The sequence below is a fragment of the Dipodomys ordii genome, unplaced genomic scaffold, assembly GCF_000151885.1.
Source record: "Dipodomys ordii isolate 6190 unplaced genomic scaffold, Dord_2.0 Scaffold49, whole genome shotgun sequence".
NCBI classification, from domain to species: Eukaryota; Metazoa; Chordata; class Mammalia; order Rodentia; family Heteromyidae; genus Dipodomys; species Dipodomys ordii.
The window spans coordinates 6319051-6329357 of NW_012267265.1; the positions used below are offsets into that span (position 1 = coordinate 6319051).

At 41.8% G+C, this 10307-nt stretch overlaps 2 pseudogenes; both read right to left on the bottom strand.

The window, feature by feature from the left end:
- LOC105988467 overlaps positions 1-57 on the bottom strand; it is a 3489-nt pseudogene extending 3432 nt beyond the window's left edge.
- Positions 58-6003: 5946 nt separating this feature from the next.
- LOC105988468 lies at positions 6004-6295 on the bottom strand (annotated as a pseudogene).
- Positions 6296-10307: the final 4012 nt, after the last annotated feature.

A 10307-nucleotide genomic window follows, 5' to 3' on the forward strand; every position in this document is an offset into this window, starting at 1 on the left:
CGACCCCCGGCCCCGCGCGCGCCTCACCCGCCGTCCTCGGCTCCCGCCGCCGCTCCTGCTCCGTCTTCATTGCTGGAGTTTCGGGAGAGGGGAGAAAAGTTAGGCCCCGGGACGTCAAGGACCGTTAAGGTCCGGACATACCAGACGGTCTGCTCAAACCGCGGCCCCGGCCTGCCTGTGCCAACCGCCGGCGCCACTCGGGTCTCAGGCCCCGGCCTTGGCGGGGTCAGTCAGACTCCACGCGGGGAGTCGCGGCGCAGCGCAACAGGCTCCCGGCTCCCGCCTCCGCCAACGCCCGCCGGACACGCCCCCTCCAGCGCCCACGTGCGCTCGCGGCCACGCCCCCTCCGTTGCTAGTGCGCGAGAAGCTAGGCGCGCCCCGCCCCTCGGCGCAGGGGAGGGGTAGGGCGGCCCGCGGGGCTCGCTGGGGTGGGCGGGACGGAGGTGGGAGGGAGGGAGTGGCGCCCATTCCGCCGGCCTGGAGATCATTAAGGGGGCGGGGCCGCACACATATAAAACAACAACAAAAGCTTGCCTTCACCCCCTGTCAAGTGCAGACTAGAGCTGTTCTGAATGCGCTGGTTCTAGCCTGCAATTCTAGCTGCTCCCGAGGCTGAGATCTAAGGATCTCGAGTCAAAGCCAGCAAGGGCAGAAAAGTCCTTGAGACCAGCCACTAACCAACAAAGCCTAGGGTAGCCCCAAGCAGAACCTTTTGAAGTCTCCATCCGTCACTACCCTTAGTTGGTTTTAAGCTTCTACAGGGAAATGCCTTCTAATTTTCAATATGAAATCACCTTGGGAGTTGTAAGAAGAAAACTTATCCGGAATAAAGTTTCATTCTATTCTAATAAAGATTAGAACACAGGTTAAGAGGAGCCAGCATCATGGGTAGTGACTCATGCTTGTGACCCCAGCACTCAGGAGGCTGAGGCCGGAGGATGACAGGGAGACCTTGTATCAAAAAACAACAACAACAACAACAAAAACCCCAAAACAAAGACCCACTGTACACATGACTTGACATGCTGAATTGAAACCCCTTTGTACAACTGTTTAAAGATATAAAAAGTAAATTTACTTACTTAAATTAAGTCTTTACATGTGGTTTTACTAAGCTGGCAAATATAGTTTTGGTGAAGGAATTACTCTGGGATTACAGGGGTAAAGACGGTAGTGGCTGGTGTGGGAGACTGGTCTTGACTTTTATGTCTTAAAACAGGGTAACCATGCTAAATGCCTGCATGGCATATAGTAATTCACAGGGTGGAGGAGGGCAAGGAATGACGAATTTCATTCTGTTTTCACCTGAATTACCTTCTTAGCCTGCCTTGGATACTTTCCTAAAATGGAGTTGCAAACTTAGCGCCTATAACTTGCATCTGTAATCCTAGTTACTCAGGAAGCTGATACTTGAGGATTATTGTTTGAAGCCAGAGCAGGGAAGGAATACCTATGAAACTTACCTCCAATTAACCACCCCCAAAAAAGCCTGAAGTGGAGCTGTAGCTTAAGTGGTAGAATGCTAGACTTGAGTGAAAAAACTCAAGCCGTAGAATCAAGACCCAGTATGAGCATTAAAAAAATAGAAAATAAATAAAAAATAAAAAGGCCTGCTGCTGGTGCCTAATGTCTGTAATTGTAGCTAAGAAGGCTGAAATCTAGAATCATGGTTCAAGGCTAGCCCCAGTAGGAAAGTCTCTGTGACCCTTTATCTCCAAAGAGCTGGAAGTGGAACTGTGACTCAAGTGGTAGAATGCTAGCTTTAAGGAAAAAAAAAAAAAGATGTCCGGGCGCAGGTGACTCACTCCTGTAATCCTAGCTACTCAGGAGGCTGAGATCTGAGGAGCGCGGATCAAAACTAGCACAGGCAGGAAGGTCCATGAGACTCTTAGCTCCAGTTAACCACCAGAAAACCAGAAGTGGTGCAGTGGCTCAAGTGGGAGAGCTCTTGCCTTGAGCTGAAGAGCAGTGTGACAGGTTGGTTTCTTGGCCAGTAGGAGACAAGGAGGAATACTAAGGTTAAGATGCACTTGTAGGAAAAGATGAAAATCATACTTCTACTTGTTCTAGTTTTTGTGGATTGGCTGCCAAATTGTTGGGCACTACATCTATGAGAGTGGAAGCACCCTGCAGCTTAAGCATGTCTGCTTTATTTTTAGAAGGGTCCTGGCATAGGGGAGAACTTCCAGTAAGACATTCCTGATGCTATGGAGAACTGATGTTATCCTGTGGTAGAGCTGTGTTTTCTAATCTTAGGCTTGAACTGCTCTAGTCCTGTGTTGCAGAGGTGATTAAGGACAGATATATGAGATGTAGACCTTTTGGTAGAAATAGGAGAATCTATTTCTGTTTAGTTTGCAGGGGCAGAAGAATCTATATGTAGGTCAATAATGTGCTGCTCTGTATTCAGCTTCCTTGTACAACACATGCATCTCAAATGCAGGAGCTGTATCCATAACCCAACTGAGAAAATCAGTCTGGAAAATTCTTGCAAAGGCAAGTCTATGTTTAAAAGGTACACTTTTTTTGTAGACTCCTTTACATGCTCTATTGGACCAGATTAGTCAAAATAGAGCATTGGAGGTAATCTTTCTCGGTAGTAGAGATGATTTCTGTCTTTGCAATATGAAAGTGGCTGAAATTAAAGTACCTAACTATTAGCTGTTTTTCATTTACCCTACAAAATACTGGTGGTCCTGAGTTCCATTCTCTTCCTGACTGACAGTGTTGGTGGCAGAATCAAAATGAATGGCTGGAATAGACGTCTGGGGACTAAGATTAATATATTGGCCAGCAGATGGCAGCACGTGGTCAAATAGCGAAGCTGTTCCTGAGTCACTTGGGCTTCATTGTGATTAAATGGGGGAAGCTTTTATTAATTTTTTAAATTTTACTGTAAAGATGCTGTCCAGAGGGGTTAGAGTTACATGGCTAAGGCAATAAGTACATTTGTTGTCATGCATTGTTGCCCCTTCCCTTGTTCTCCCACTATCCCTTCCCTCTCCCACCTCCCTCACTCCCCATACTTCCCTCATTCCCCCCACCCCCAAGTTGTAAAGTTCATTTCCAATATACTGTCTTGTGGATATCCTTGTTGTAATTGGTCATCCTAAGTCCTTGTTTCAGCGTTTTGTTATTCCCCTTCCCCTCCCCAAATTAGACAAATATATATACAAGATGCAGGGTACCAAAATCAAGTACAGTGACAACAGAGGATATACCATAGGGGGAAGAACATATAAAGGGAAAAAAATCAGATAGTATATTAAAAACAACAACAACAACAAATAAAGACCTCTTGTGTCCATATCTGGGGGCTCATTTCACTTAGCATCATTTTATATGGTCATATGTACATAGCTTTTGAGCTTTTCTGCTCATCTGATAAAATTATCTTAGACCTATACTAATTATTGCAAATGAGGGAAACCATGGGACCTATATTTCTTTGGGTCTGTCTTACTTTATTTAACATATTTTTTCTTTGTCACTGTTGTTTTTAATGTAATGTGATTTTTTTTTGTATGTTCTTCCCCCATGGTAAAACCCCTGTTGTCACTGTATTTGATTCCAGTGCCCTGCATCTTGTATATATATATTTCTTATTTGGGGAGGGAAAAGGAAATAACAAAATGCTGAAATGAGGGTACAGATTGACCCATTGTAACAATGAGACATACAGACACTACGTTGAAAACAAACTTTACAACTTCAGGGCGGGGAGAGGAGTTGGGGAGTTATGGAGGGAAGGAATAGTAGGGGAAAAACAAAGGAGGGGATAAAAATGCTCAATAGGAAATGTACTCGTTACCTTACTCATGTAACTGTAATCTCTTTGTACAATACCTTTACAATAAAATATTTAAAAAAGAAAATGTGGTATGCACACACAATGGAATTCTATGCTTGCATCAGAGAGAATGACACTGCCCCCCCCCATGTGTTAGAAAATGGGATGACTTGGAATAAATGGGGAAGCTTTTGAGAAGAATTCCTGGTTTAAGAGAATGAGTAAGATGGTCTAGAAGAATTTATTTGTAGGGTATAGACCATTGGATGGAGGCAGTGTTCACGGGAAGAGAATGGGTTAGGAAAGATGGGTCCCAAAGCAGTACTTTTGGTGCTGGGAATCAAACTAAGGAAACAAGCCTAAGTACTCTACCACTGGGCCATATCTATGAAAGCGATTCATCAAGATTTTGAGCACCTGGTTCTATCACTTTTGTTGGATCACGATTGCTAGGATAACTGTACTTCAAAGCTTCTCTTCCAGCCATTGTTTGGTTCTGGGACATTCTATAAATCCTGCATGGCTAGATATATTCCTCCCTTATGTAATAGAAATGCACTTGCTCATGATCAGGGTAATTAGCTTCAAACCTGCCAGTAGATTGACTCTCCTTATTGATTTATTGTATAAAATGACAAGATGACAACTCCAGATACTATATGGATTCCACTTTGTATCTCTTGAATGGTGTATTCTTATCTGGATAACAAAACTTTTCATCAAGCAAGGGCAGAAATTGTAAAACAGGTGTAGCACCAAAAGATAATGACAGGATCCATGTGACATCACCCCTTTGCTACTTTGGAGTAAAAAACATCACATAGCTCTTCAACATAATGTCTAATTTGGATGTACGTTACTGAAGATATTTAAGGGTTGATGAAATACTAGATATATCTTCAATTACAGAACAAAACTCCGGTTCTGAATTCTAGCCAAGCATAAAAATGCTGATACTGAAGTCTGCTAGGTTCTCATGCTTCAACTTTGTCCTTATGGTTGAACTTATAAAGATACCTCCTAGCTTGGGGCTCATATTATCAATTGATGCACTCATATTTTTTCCTTAAGGAAAAAATGCCTCTTGATGGCATTCAAGAAGCATTCACTTTTGCCAGGGAATAGGAATAAGAATTTTGCAGGATTGAGTGTATGTGGATTATGTGGACAAACTGTATGTGGAATATAGAATAGGATGTGGGGATTCAGCAGAGTTCAGATCAGGTTTACCCAAGGGATACTAGTTAAAACTCCATTCAGGGAAGAGAACAGTGAAGTCTGACTGGAAAACCTTCAGGATGTCATTGATACCTATGCAGCTCCTTCTGTCAGGTGTCAAAGTGGAAAAGCCTGTAGAAATAAATCCTATGACTAAATTACCAAGAATCAGGATAAAAGAGGCCTCAGGTGCAAGATGACTAAGTGACAGCATCTCATGCCTGTATGGCATGTCATGGGTTCATGAGCACTTGTACACTTGGAGACAGGTATTGACTATGATAGATACTGAGGGGTCAGAGATCTGATCAGATTTTGGAATTCTGGAGATATCTAGAAATCTGTAGTTACAAGAAAGCTCAAATGGTTCCAAACACTGTTATATAAAGACGCAGATAATGAAAATATAGATGGAATTGTCAATGAATTCTAAGTCAGATAAAGGTATGGAAGTTACAATTTGATTTCTAGGTCTTTTATTTTTTGGGGGGAAGAGTACAGCAAATACACTTTCTCTCCTTAATTCCGTCTTCTTTTTGTTAGTGAATATGGAGGCTACTGTGTGTGGATTGATTTTATATCCAAGTACTTTGCCAAAGTTTTTTTTTTAATGTACAATCATATCAATATATTTTCATGTAAGTTCAGCATTTTGTGGGTTAAAAAGTTCTTTAAGCAGATATATAATACATTTTACATCTTAATACAAGCTAATATAATACATTTTACATCTTAATACAAACTACAGAACATTTAAGTATGACATTTAAAATAACATTTTTATGTGAAACAATAGTTATAAAAATCAAAACAGCTCTGACAGTTACATAAATATGCTCTGCAGGAAACATTAGAATCACAGCAATAGATTTCATCTCACCTACTAATTCCTTGTATCTACCAAGGTGACCAAAGATTTTCGGTGTTTTTTTCTTTTCCTTTTCGGTTTTGGTGTTTTCTTCATCAACATGTAAATCTTTATTAATGCGAGTGTTCAAAAACAAGCATCGATTGTAATGAGAGAGGTGATGAGGACATGGGAAGAAGCTTTTCTCTGCTGGTAGTAAAGTTCCAGCCTCAGGCCATCATGGATTTCATAGTCGGCCAGAGACACACCGTCATTGAAAATGGTTGAAAATGGTGTACTATTTCTTCAAAACAATCTTGTTCCCTCAGGTGCCAGTTTGGGCAGCGATGAGCTTTTTCAGGTCTCCGATGGTGTCATCGGTGTTGCACTTAACGCGGACTTTCTTGCCCAGGTGGTTGTTGCAAACAACCTCCATCATCCTGTCAGGAACTTTCACCTGCAAACTCTGAAAACCTTTTTTTCCAATGAGCCACAAAGCTGTCTCTTGCCTAAATTTATAATCAGATCCCACAGCTTGGGGGCAGGGTGGAGTCTGACTTTCTTTGCCAGAGATAGGATTCTGTGCTATGTAAATGAGGATGGGTTTCCTTCTGCTTTCCCTTCATCCTTCCTTCCTTCCTTCCTCCCTTCCTCCTACCTCCCTGTTCCTGTTTGGTTCTCCCTGGTCCTTCCCTTGCCTGTATAGTGTTGGATGAAGGAAGGAACACCTATGTTGAATAGGAGTGGAGAAAGTGGACATCCTTGTCAGGTTATTGATTTAGGAAGGAATGACTTCAGGTTTTTATCTTTGAATATCTGTTCTGGACACTTTATGTAAACACACTTTCCTTTGTGGAGAAAGTTTCCTTGTAGTTTGAGCTTCACCAGAGCTCAAAGTTTACTGGATCTTATGAAAAGTCTTTTCTGCATCTCCCATATACTCCTGGTTTCTTTAGGTTGATGTGTGGCAATTATTGATTCCCATACATTGAACAAGCCTGCATCCTTGGGATGAATCCTGTTTTCCTGGCGTGTCTCAGTGTTTGTAGCTGATTTTGGTTGGCTAGTATCTCACTGGCCAGCTTTTTTTTTTTTTTTTTGCTTTTCCTGTTTTCTTCTTCAGCACCTTAACCTTTGTTCATGTGAGTTAAAAAAAAAGTATGCATAGTAATCCTAGAGGTGAGTCTTTGGGATCAGAAGAGGACACAAGAAGCAGTTAGTCTCTGCTGGTAGCACAGCTGTAGGCTCATTCCACCATGGATTTTCTAGCCAACCAGAAAATGGCCAGTCATCAATTCCCTCATCCCCTCTTAAAACTGGTTTTGGTGTTTCCTGGTTTGTGCCATTGTAACACTCTGACAAGCCACAAATTGTGTCCCAAAGTCACAGGCCAACATAGCGAGTGTTCATACCTGCAGTGACAGGGGTTTTGTTTAATTTGCCTCTATGGTATTCACTTTCCCAGAACCCAGTGGATTCTGTGGCTAAAGGAAATTCTGAAGGAATATAACCTTCCTATCTGCGTGTTCTACTACCTGTGTCTTTTCAATGTACATAGGGCACTCTAAATAAAGCATTCCAAATGTTCAGTATGTTTTACTTCCTGACAGCTGTGTGGATATATGTATGTGTGTGTGTGTGTGTGTGTGTACTATGTATTATATATAATATTTTTTTGTTTATTGTGGGCTTGAACTCTGGTTCTGGGCACTGTCCCTGAGCTCTTCAGCTCAAGGTGAACATTCTACCACTTAAGCCACAGTGCCACTTCTGGTTTTCAGGTGGTTAATTGGAGACAAGAGTCTCATGGACTTTCCTGCTCAGGCTAGCTTTGAACCATGATCCTCAAAGCTCAGCCTCCTGAGTAGCTAGGATTAGAGGCATTAGCCACTGGTGTCAGGCTCGTGCTGATGTTTTAAGACTACTTGCTCTGGAGGATATTATGTGGCAGAACTTGTGTGAACATTCTGCATTTCCTTTTCTGAGACAGGAGTATATTAGTAAGGTGTCTGTGCCTTCTCAATGACTAGAAATGAAACTGATAATGAAGAAAGGCTCACTGTCCAAGAAGCGTAGAATGCAGTACTGTGGCATCAGGTTCTTGTCAAATAATAGAGTTAGCTTATAGGTTGACTGGTATGGAAAGAGAAGGTGTGGTCTACTTTTCTTCCTTACTGACCAGTTGTAAACTGACTAAAGTGGCCTTGGGTTTGTGGAAATAGACAGCTGATTGGTTGTAATTTGGCTTCTAGTCTGTTTTCTATTGCACAGCTATTATTGGCACCTCTGGCTTTTCATCTAACCTAAAGGTCCTCTTCTAATTCTGGTTTTGCTCATTAGAGATTTAGGTTCCAGCAGGCTCTCAGAGCCATTTAAGGCCAAGTCTAAGGGTTCTGTATCTGCATTTTGGAAACTATCTTGAATGGGATTTAGAAATGTCAAGGTTATAGGTCTTTATACCCATCAACAGGACTTTCCAGGAGTTGTAGTAGATGAGATCTTGCAAGCAGAAAGAGACAGACCTGTATGGGGATTAGATGTCTACACCTGAAAATGTCTTGCTAGATCTTCTAGAATGGAGGTGACTTTATTCACGTGCTCACATTCCATAACAGAATGACTCAAGTATGTTGTGTGCAAGAATATAGATGCAGGATGAATAGGTCTTAGATGCTAAGTGAAACTGTGCTACCATTTGCCCTTATCTGTTTCTTTGTAAAAGTATGGAAAGTGCAGAATATACATTTGGATCAATAAAGTATTGCTTGGTATCCAGAGTTTCATTTTAGAAGATAGGGTTTCTTTTTAATATCAGTTTGGAGATTTCTGTGAAGGCAATTTTATGGGTGGAAATTTCTCTGCCTAAGACCCTAAAGTTGTAGGTTGCTTCCTGTAGTATTTTAATTTTAACCAGCATGGTCCAAAATGCAAGCTAGAACCTTTTGAATAAGGAATTAATTTTAAAGAGAAATAATTCCATGCCTGAGGTTCAGACCTCATTACTATCAACGGATCTTGTATTCCAGAAATAGTACATGGTCTCTGAAAACTGATGTTCTGTGTATTCAGGTACACTGTAGCTTCCAGCCCTGCCACATTACTTGCCTATTGGCTCATGCATGTTGGTAAACAGGAAGAAACAATACAGTTGTCAGTGTTCAGGTACTTGTAGTGGGTCTTAGAATGTGACATGATAAAGCACATGTACTGTCATATGCATACTCACTTTCTAAGAGTCCCTAGTCTCTTGACTTATCAAGGATGCAGAATAGGTGACAATCCATTGACCATGGCCAGGTGTCAATATACTTTGTCATCTCGGGAAATTTGCTACTCCATTGGGTTTGATCTCCCCCCTTCCCCCTCTCGCCCTCAAAGCTAGAAGTATCACTGAATTACTTCACCCTACACATGAGTCCTTTATGGCTGCTTCCACCAGTGAGGAATGCCTTGACATTGGAGGTAAGGTCTTCAGGTAGCATTTGGAACATCATTTGGTCTCTCTCTTGATCTCAGAATAGTATTAGTGGTCTTTTCAGAGGCTTGTAAGATCCTGTAGAATGAAGGACTGTAATTCAGGAATGTGTCTTATGTCTGTGTCCTTCTAATGACCTTAGGGTGTTCATTCAATACTGAGGAAATAATGTAGCAAAATTGTGGTCCTTATTTAGTAGGGGCAAGGAAAGAAAGCAAGTTAGTCCTAGGCTATTGCAGGTATTGTTCAGTGCTTAGGTCTGCTAGAAGCCCCCATGTTCCTTTATGGATTGTGGACTAGGGAATGAGTGGGAATGAATGGCATCTGCCATTGTGAGAGGTTTCTTAGCCAAGTTGCAACAATTAGGAATACTAAAGTTAAGATGTATTTGTAGGAGAAGGTATAAACTCGAGTTTGGAGGTCTGACACCAATTCTAGCCTTTTGTGGATAAGCAGTCAGTTGGCTAGAATTACAACATCTATGTGAGTGAAAGCACGCTAGAGCTTAAGCAGGTCTGCTTGTTAGAAGGGTCTTGCCATAATGAAACTCTTGGGGGAGTTATGGGAGAACTGCTAATGAATCACTCCTGATGCTTCAGAGAGCTGGTAACAACCTGTGGCAAACCTGTGTTTTCTATACTTAGTCTTGATTGATCCAGTCCTGTGTTGCATATGAGATTAAGAACTTAAGATATGTTATGTGCAGACTTTTTTGGTAGAAATGGGAGTATAACAATCTCCATAGTTTAGGGGGGAGGGAAGAATCTGTCTGGGACAATAAAGTGCTGCTCTTTTTTCAGCTTTTTTTTTTTTTTTTTTTTTTTGTTTTGTTTTGGTGGTCCGTTCGTGGGGCCGGAACTCTGGGTCTGGGCTCTGTCCCTCAGCTCTTCAGCTCAAGACTAGCGCTCTACCACTTGAGCCACAGCGCCACTTCCGGCTTTTTTCTTTTTGCTTATGTGGTGCTGAGGAATGGAAC